We start from the raw sequence: 9,401 nt of genomic DNA, 5'->3' as shown, positions 1-9,401 counted from the left end.
GCAGCCACAGATGATGTCAACGGGTGGGCAAGGCCGTGTTCCAACAGAACGTCATGGATGGATATTATGGACACTGAAATTTGGATTTCATGTACTTTTCATGTGTTGTGAAATATTCTTCTTTTAATTTTTGCAACCATTTAAAAATGTAAGTGTAAATTTTCAGTTCACACAGGCTGTACAAAAATAGCCAATGGGCTGGATTTGGCCTACAGTCTGTCATTCGCTGACCCCAGCTCTGAGAAAAGAAATCTTTACATATCAAGAAATGCATAAGCTATTTTTATGTCAGCTTAATTCTTGTGCAGTATGAATCATGCAAACTTTGATTTCTCTTTCATGTCACTGACAACTCAATGAGGGATTATAAAACAGGGGTGGAATTTTATCTCTCTCCAGAGGCACAGACACCGTCCCAAAGGAAAGAAGCCTGAGGGACCGATGTGCACACACCTTACAGACACATGAGCTCTGCCTGTGTACAGGCCACAATGTGTACACAGGAGGAGGCAGAATCTGGGCGAGAGATAGAGTTCTTTTAAAAGGATCAGAAGCCGCAGAGCTACACTCCCTCTGTTTAATAATCACAAAGCTGGACTTAGAATTCTTATCAAACCATTTCGGCGGGGTCTGCATCATTTCAGCAATTTCAACAAACTGTCCCAGAGAGGAGAAAGATTAGACTGTGTATGTTTATTCTCCGTGGAGTCATGGCTATGTTCTCTTCACGAGAATGAGATATGGAAATAAAAGTTTACTTAGTGCCGTCTCTGATGATGGGTTCCCGTGACGGGGCAAAGTTGAGCTCACATGTTCAGGTGACTGGAAGAAAAGCTCCTTCCCTCCGGAAATGCACATTCTTTTTTTTTTCTCTAAATGGAACGCTTCGCGAATGTGCGTGTCATCCTTGCGCAGGGGCCATGCCAGTCTCTGTATCGTCCCATTTTTAGTATATGTGCTGTCGAAGCCAGGGCAGAAATGCACATTCTTAAGGGAGAAGGAGGAGGGGCCTGTGCTCTCTGCATCAGCTGTACCTGGGTCTGGTGGGAGGCCTGGGGAAGGGTCCTGAAACCAGGGCAGGATAGGATGGGCAAGTCGGTGCAGTGAGAATCCCAGGATGCTGGAGCTGGAAGAGACCCTTTAGAATCATTCCTTCCCACCTAGAAAGGGAGAAACAGTGACCTGGGAGGGTGCTGCCAGGGGCAAATGGCAAATGACTGGGCTTGGGGTAGGACCCTGGGCATGCAACTGGATCCTCACTTCCTCTGCAGGCCTCCAGCTGCTCAGCTGTGAGAGGCCCAGTGCCAGGGGAGATGGTTCTGAGGCCTGCACTGTGCCAGCATTCTCTGTTAAACACTGGGCACTGTTTGCATTACTTTGGATTTCAGACAGCTCTGCTAATACTGTCACACTTTACTACGGAAGGAGAAGATAATGCCAACCTGAGGAGAGGGAGAAAGTGGCCATCTGGGCATGTATAGCCAAGGCATTGACTTTAAACTCTTCATGCATATGGACTAAGAAGGCTTGTACTTACTGAGTACATCCTCCAGGTTGGGGATCTCCCTAGGTTTTCTCACTGAATCCTTACAAGGACCACATGAAGCTACAAAGTTACCTCTCTCAGCTACAATTTGTAACTTTGCCCCAAGTTATAAAGCCAGTGATGGGCACAGCCCAGTGTTTGGAGCTGAGTCTGGTTGGCTCCAGATGTGTTAAAAATAACACACCATATTTCAGGGCAGAAAAGCTAAAAGATCAACAAAGTAATTCTCCCTTATGCTGCAGGGCAAAGATCAGATAAAGCAATTTTTCATTTATTAAAAAAAAATTAAATAAATAAATTACCACCAACAAGCTTCTATGTTCTCTTTCCTACTTACCATGCCTTCCCTTAAATCTTAGAGGCTAGGAACCAATTTAGTGGCAAAAATATCCTTTGCCACTGTACTCGGGAGATAGGCAAGCAACTTCAGCATGTACCACCTGAGTCAGGGGGCCTAGAGGTGGCAGAAAGTGGGATGGGCTGGAGCCTGTGTCAGAGGTTTCCCTGCACTCAGGGCTCTGCTGGTGCTTTGCTTGACTGGCCATAAGTGACCAGAGTCCTTCGCTCTTCAGGTTCACGGGCCATTTCCAACTGCCATTAATGAAATGTGTTATTCCGAGGAGCTGACTGCCAGGAGAGACCAGATGGATGTTTTCAATGTGGATGTGCAGTTGTGTGGGGGAGCCTCAGAGGACAGAGAGGGAGAGCTGGTCCCAGCCTAGGGGATTCCTGCATGTGTGTCCATTGATACTGAATGCCTGGTGCCGCCAGTCTGTTTCTCGCTGTCACAGGCAGCTGGTGAGGAGCTACAGCTGTACTGGGGGCAGTGTCAGAGAGGCCAGAGGGGCAGCCTTGTAATCCGGCACTCCAGGGACTGGGAAGATGGGCGTGGGTGGGAGAATGTGGCTGTGGGCACCCTCGGGAAATAGTTCTAGCCCCAGATTTCAGTTTATCTTGGGTGGAAAAGGAGTTCCCCTTCAATGACTTGGCCAAGAATGTTGATGTCACAGGGAAAGGGAATAGAGTTTGATTGTGTGTCACACAGAACTGGAAACAGGCTGCTTAGAGGGGCGCCCTTATCAATTAGGTAATGTCTGCTAATGTTTGAGGAACTGTGTTCTGCAGTGCTCCAGCTGTTGATGTGTTAGCAAACATCTCCAAAAGGCATGGCACCTTGTGGGAAAAGGTTTTCTTAGACTGGGTCTGATTGGCTTCAGCCCTAAAAGACAGACATGCCCAATAGCATCACAGAATAACACAGCAGAAATGTGGACTGGGCATAGCAGGCAGCTATGGGTGGGATTTGGTTTCAATTCCAGGGAATAAACATGTATTTGTGCACAAATGATGCCTATAACTAAATTTTCTTCCCCCACTTCCTCCTTTCTGCCTTCCCCATTCTGTCCTCTTTTCTCCTCCTTTCTTGTTTTCTTCTTCCTTCTTTTCTTCCCTTCTCCATTTTCTCCTTCCCTTTCTACAGCCCTCCCTCTCCCTTCTCACCTCTCCCCCTCCTCCCTTCTTTTATTTCTTTCTTCCCTAAAATAGCAACATTTAATGATGTCCAATGTCCACAACTTTGGGTGAAGTGCTACGCGTACAAAGATAGTAACAGTGCCTGTCCTCAGAGGCGTCATCACAGTCAGAGGGATAAAATGAACATGTAAATGCTACACATAAAAATATGTGAGCAAACACAAGGATAGCCGTCTACTAGGACCAATGCCTATACTTTAAAAAATTGTTATAATAGATTTTATTTAATATTTTTTCTCTCTCCTCTCTTTTTAAAAATAACACATCATATTTCAGGGCAGGAAAGCTAAAAGATCAACATGGTAATTTCCAGTCTCATCAACCAGTAATAGAAATATCTGAAAGAAATACATATTTACATGTTTACATATGTGTGTAGAACCTCCATAGTTGACCATCTCCTACATTGACCACCCCCTTCAACTGACTTAATTTTCATAGACGGACATGCACCACATGTACATGTCAGTACAACAGGCTTAGTTCCTTATGTTGAACATCTCTATCAGTTGACCAGTTGGTTACAGTTGCTTAGATGGTCAAGGTGGGCTATGAATATTCCATTCACAATAGCTTTGGCAAAATTCCCAATATTTTATATAATGTATTTTTACAGAAATTCCTTTTTAGATAATTTGTATCACTATTTTATTTGCTTTTGGTAGAGAATTTTAGAAAAATTATTTACCATTTATAAGTAATTTGGGTTTTAATGTAAATAATTTCTTTAAATTTCTGGTTTACCGCATTGTCACCAAGAATATGACCTATTAGTTTACTTTTTACTTTTGGAAAATTCTGTGGCTCTTAGAGAAAGTCTGGTCCCTAATTTATATTTCATTTGATAGAAAGAAAGAGAGACTCAAGTTTGCATTTCTAATTTTACTTGTTTCTCTCTCAAATATTAGAAGGAAACTTCTAATCGTAACCAACTCTTTTATACACTCCCGATCACTCATTCTCCTATTTTAGCAGAATTCTCTCAGCCTGTTCATTTTATCTTGATGCCTTTCTCTTCCTTCCCCTTTGCTATTGTGGTAGAAAACATGTAACATCAAATCTACCTTCCTAACCATTTTTAACTATACATTTGTGCAATGTTAAGTATATCCACATTGTTGTGCAACAGATCTCTAGAACTTTTTTATCTTCCAAAATTGAAACTCAGCCCTAAGCAGCTTTCTACTCTCTGTTTCTATGATTTTGACTGCTTTATAAACTTCATATGAGTAGAATTATGTTCTTTTTTGATGGGCTTATTTCTCTTAGAATAATGTCCTTGAAATTCAACCATATTGTCATATATCACAGGATTTTCTTCTTTTTTAAGGCTGCCTAATATTCCATTGTATTTATACACCATGGTTTCTTTTGTTTTTCTTTACAGTCACTTTTGAAGTACTCCCATTGGTCATTTGGTAACCATAGAGATATCCAGCAATGAGGTAAGTAGCACTTTTTCTACTATGAGTTCATGAACTTAATTGTCAGACTTAATACAATGATAGTTCTAATAGGCATCCAGAAAAAGATTACAAAAATTTTCTGAAGGCACTGGCATCAGTGCATAGCTTTTCAAGAGAAGTGATATTCAACAATGAGGTATGAAGCACTTCTTTTAGAATGAGTTTGTGAACTTAATTGTCTGACTTCATAGTGCTTTTTCTCCCTCACATCTGCGAAGCTGGTAGCCATCTTTAGAAAGTGGTAGAAAGAAAAGGAACTAAGGGGACAGAAGAGGAGGGGAAAGACTCTTAACCTCATCCACTGGTAAATTTTGACTCCTCACATTAAAATCATGACTACTATGTTCTATGTGTTGGTAAATTTTATGCCATAATTTTGATTAAAGTTTAGTATATTAATGTATCTGTCTCTGAAGTTTAAATTGATTTTTTCCATATGAAACTACTGACCTATTATCAGACAAGCTTAACCTATTTACATTTATTGTTATAATTTATATATTTGATCTTAAATCTGTGATTTTGTGATTTCTGGATTTTATAATTTCTTGATTTTTTCCTCATTTTCCTTTTTAGAAAATGAAGAAAAAGAATGTATTTTCTTTTCTTTTAGCATCCTTACTATATAGTCCATTATAAATTCTAATAGTTAATGCCATTAAATTATTTAAAAACATTACTCATTTTAAAAAAATGTGAGTGAAGTTTAAGTTTAGTGTTGTCAATAGATACACTGGTCATATGCTTTATCTACCAGTGATTGTTAATTCCTGTGGAAGGTGGATTATTATCTATAGCTTTCAATACAATTTTCGGTATGTCCCAGGATTTTACCTATCATTGCTCTACTGGGTGGTATTCTTGACTATTTTGTTTTATGACGTAGTAGAATAGGAAAAAGCCACAACTCCAAGAATGAGTTGCCTCCAAGATCCTTGCCACCATCACCCCAACTATTCCTGTTTTTGGAGAATATCACCCACCAGAATGTCATAAGTCATCATTTTTTGCCTTCTGGCATTTTGTTTTCTAAGAGTTGGTGGAAGAAGGGACATTGATTGGAAACACAACACTGTCCATTTCATAAGTCAACAGCCATATGGAAAGAAGAAGGTACAGACAAGGTAGGTTTGCATATCTAAGAAGCTTGGTAACTGGGATGGTCTTTCAGAGTTGTTCAGAACAGAGCAATGGGTCAAATGGCATTGGAAGGTGTGATGACCTTGAGTGAGGAGCTATCTTCAGCTAAAGCCATCACTGAGAGAGCTCAGTTATGGGCTGTATTCTAGGAGAACTCCTAGCAGCTGTAGAACGATTTCTCTGACCCTGAAGGGGAATCTAGGTGGCACACCAGTATCCCACTCATAAATATATCATCATTTATGTAACGTCAACATGTTTTCTACCTCCTCCCTAAGATGTGAGCTTTGTGAGTGCTGAAGGTGTGCATGTCCTATTCTGTGTACATCCCCATTTCCTAACACAATTTTTGATAGGGTCTTACTGAACATTAGTTGAAAAAATAAATGAGTGAATGGCATATCTTTAGGTCTGGGAAAGGGCCAAGACTGAGAGTAGAGAGAGAACCATAAAGAGATAAAGAATTCCTCATCTCATACAAGAAAAATATCATAAAATGTAAGAAAACGATTAAATGATCTTTAAATCCACACAAAAAAAGACCAATTAAAGAGCATAGAGTAATTCTCTACATCCCATTTAAGAAATACAGTTGGAAATTGTGGGAAGAGCATTTATGACGTTAAGTCTGAAAAGGGACATAAAGTAGTTGCTGGTGCAGTGATTTCCACCTCTCTGGGGTTGAAACACTTTCATGATTTTCTGATAGGCCCTGCATTCCAATAAACCTTACAACATTGCATGTGTGTATGTGTTTATTATCACAAGTTAAAGTGAATTTTAAATATATTGACCTATGTTTCAGTATAACCTTATATTTGGTACTATGGAGATACTTGGAGCATCTACAAAATTCAGACCACAGAGACTGTTCTAGAACTTTAATCAGACAAGCTGTGAAGGACCCCTTTTGGCTTCACTGTCTTTTATCCCATTAATAGAGCTGTTCTCTCTGCCTGGGAGGGCCTCTGGTATGCTCAGTTGCTGCTGGAATCTGGGCCTAGACACATTTGACTCTTGCTTTCCCTGCTCCCAAATCTAGCCCTTTCTCCCGGAAGACTAACTCAACAAGCAAAGCAAAAAAGGTCATAAAACTAATAAAGATTAAAAAAAAAGCTCAGGGAGATTCCACTGCTCAGAAAGAGCTCTTGTCAGATGGCCTTGCCTCACCAGCTGGGAGACCTGTGACATGCAGCACCCCACTCTGAGCCTTCTGTGGCAGGAGGGTCATACCTTGTCCTCCCCCCAAAAGGACAACAGATGAACAGCTTTTCTTAACTGGAGATGTGCTCATTGCAGTGTCTTTCTCAGGCCCCCTTCTTCATAGCTTCAAGTCCCATTTCAAGTGCAAAGTACACTGATGTCCATCCTAAAGAGAGCATTCCTTCCTTGCACTGCCCTGGGGTCCCTGCAACTTCTAGGAGGAAAGATATCATTGCATGTGGAGTCTCCAATTTGGTTTAATATTTAATCCTCACAGGGTCCTGTGGATAGTTATGTTTGTCTTCATTTTATACGTGTAACGAGAAAGCTAAGTAAAGAAAGGGTATGCAACTTACCCAAGGCTATTAGCTAATACAGGGCTGAGGTGGGATTTATTTATTTACTTAATGTCATTTATTCAGCAACTCTTTATTGGGTTGTCACTTTGTCCTGCCAGGGAGATTGAGTCATGCTGCACAGTCTCTCTGGAGGACCAACCATCAGCAATGACATCACTACCTGCCTCCTTGTGCTGGTGTCAGCACTTGGGGGCACCTGGGAGCCTCCAGCCTAAGACCTTTAACATTAGTCTGTGGAATACCCTGAAACTTCTGCTGGGAGAGGGGTAGAGTAAGGAAGGAGAAAGTCTGGTATTCTCAGAGATCTCTGCAGCATTGTACCCCAGGGCCCTGAAGGAACTACCACGTACCTGCAGAGCCCCTCTATGAGCTGGCCTTCTGCAGACCTGGCAGGGACCCAGGTCTGGCTCATCCCACAATCTTTACCATGACATCTTGGCATCTAGGCCAGGTGTCAGTTAAATGATAGCTAAGCCAAATAAAGCTCTGCGGTTGGAGATTCTGCCCCAGGGTGCTTCTGGAGTTGTGCATGCACGTGTACGCATATTGTAGCATGAATCAGCCTATGCATGCACGTGTGTGTGTGTGTGTGTGTGTGTGTGTGTGCACGCATGCACCTGTGTCAGCTCGGAGCTTTTATGTGTATGTTGGGTGTGCTGCTGTGCCATGGATGTCCTGTAACATGAACACTAAGTGTGTGAATGGCCAGATGCAGAAAGCCATTTACCTCCAGCCTCCTCCTAGAAAATGAGAGCTTCCTAGGACTCTGCCAGTCCTTGACTCTCCAAGCCACTTGGAAATAATAATCCTAATAACAGCTAACAGAATAATAGTTAAGAAAATTCAGCACTTAGTCTTCCAGGCACTGCTCTAAGCAACTTTATAAAAATTTTAGCCCTTAATTCTTAGCACACCCCATGAGGCTTAAACTATTATTATTACACTTCTTTAAAGATGAGGAAACTGAGGGCAGAAAATCAGGTTCTGGGGCCCTGCTACCTGTAAGTGTGGTGCTGGGTTGGAGTTCAGGCCTCTTGGCCTCAGAACCTACTCTTCTAACCAAGACTGTGGCTTATTTCCTTTTCCCACCCACAATGATTTTCTGAGTTACCAATGGTGTCTTTGTTATGGCTCAAAGATGCAAGTTGAGTGTTGGAGCTTAGGGATATCTCCCGGGTAAAGACAAGGTCCTGGAGTAGCTGTGGAGGGTCGTGGGTGACAACAGGTCCAGTTACAGTCCCCAGGGCTGCTTCTGCCTGCTTTCTTGCTGTCACGCAGGAAAGCAGATGGCCGTTGGGGCAGTGGTGGGGCTGAGGCACCATAGGCCCTGGGGGAGGAAACCTCTGAGGCAAGGTCAGGACCAAGTACCTTGGAATAAGGGAAGGCTGGAGGAACTAAGGCTCAGAGGAGACCTGGTCACCCCCAGGGCAAACCAGGTCAGGGGCAGGGGCAGGCTGAGGGGTGGCCAACATGTTCACAGACCCAGGGCCTCTGCAGAGCCTCTTCCCTCACGGCCTCGCCTTCCTTCCCAGGGGGTAGACGTTATTTCTGAGAGCTTCTTTTGGTCAGCTTGTAAGGAAAATCGGGTTCTAAGACAGGGCTTAGGGGCTGAAGGAACAGAATAAGGACAACTGAAAATTCCTATACTTTTGTTTTAAAGAAAATTACACTGAGACTGAAAAGAGTTCTGAATTTTCTTCTCACCGAGACTGCGGCCTATTTCCCTTTTCTTCTGCAAGAAACAGAAACTCTTTTCCCATCAGTTCTGCTCAGTTCCCCTCATGCTAGTGAAATGTTCATTGTAAAAAAGCACATACAAAGAAAGAAAAGCGTGTACACACACACACACACACTCTGCTGATCACACGAAGGGCCCTTTTGCTCAGAACAGACTAGGACCTCTCTTTTTGCTCCACACTGAGCCAGGTGAATGGGGCTGCTTTTTGAGGGTCCTCACCAGGCACCCTTGTTCAGTGCACAGCCTGTACAACCATCCACAGCTGCCCCTCATGAGGAGCTCTCTCTCAGACGGCCTGCACAGCCAATGAAAACCCACGTCCTGCTCATGCAGATTTATTCACGTTTCCTTTATCAGTAAGGCAAGGGAGCTATAACACATTAAATATTTACAATGATTGGAGCAAAGACAGCGCA

The 9,401-nt window shown here is 42.6% G+C and overlaps 1 non-coding gene across 1 annotated transcript; it reads right to left on the bottom strand.

Moving 5' to 3' along the window:
* Positions 1-870: 870 nt before the first annotated feature.
* On the bottom strand, positions 871-974 carry LOC111724905. The gene has a single exon (XR_002773117.1). It is a non-coding gene; the product is annotated as a U6 spliceosomal RNA (small nuclear RNA).
* Between the last annotated feature and the right edge of the window lie 8,427 nt (positions 975-9,401).

This window comes from Otolemur garnettii, unplaced genomic scaffold (genome assembly GCF_000181295.1).
Source record: "Otolemur garnettii isolate 467f Iridium unplaced genomic scaffold, OtoGar3 scaffold00028, whole genome shotgun sequence".
Taxonomy (NCBI): domain Eukaryota; kingdom Metazoa; phylum Chordata; class Mammalia; order Primates; family Galagidae; genus Otolemur; species Otolemur garnettii.
The sequence above is the reverse complement of the archived record's forward strand: the minus strand, read 5'-3'. Positions and strand labels throughout refer to the sequence as shown.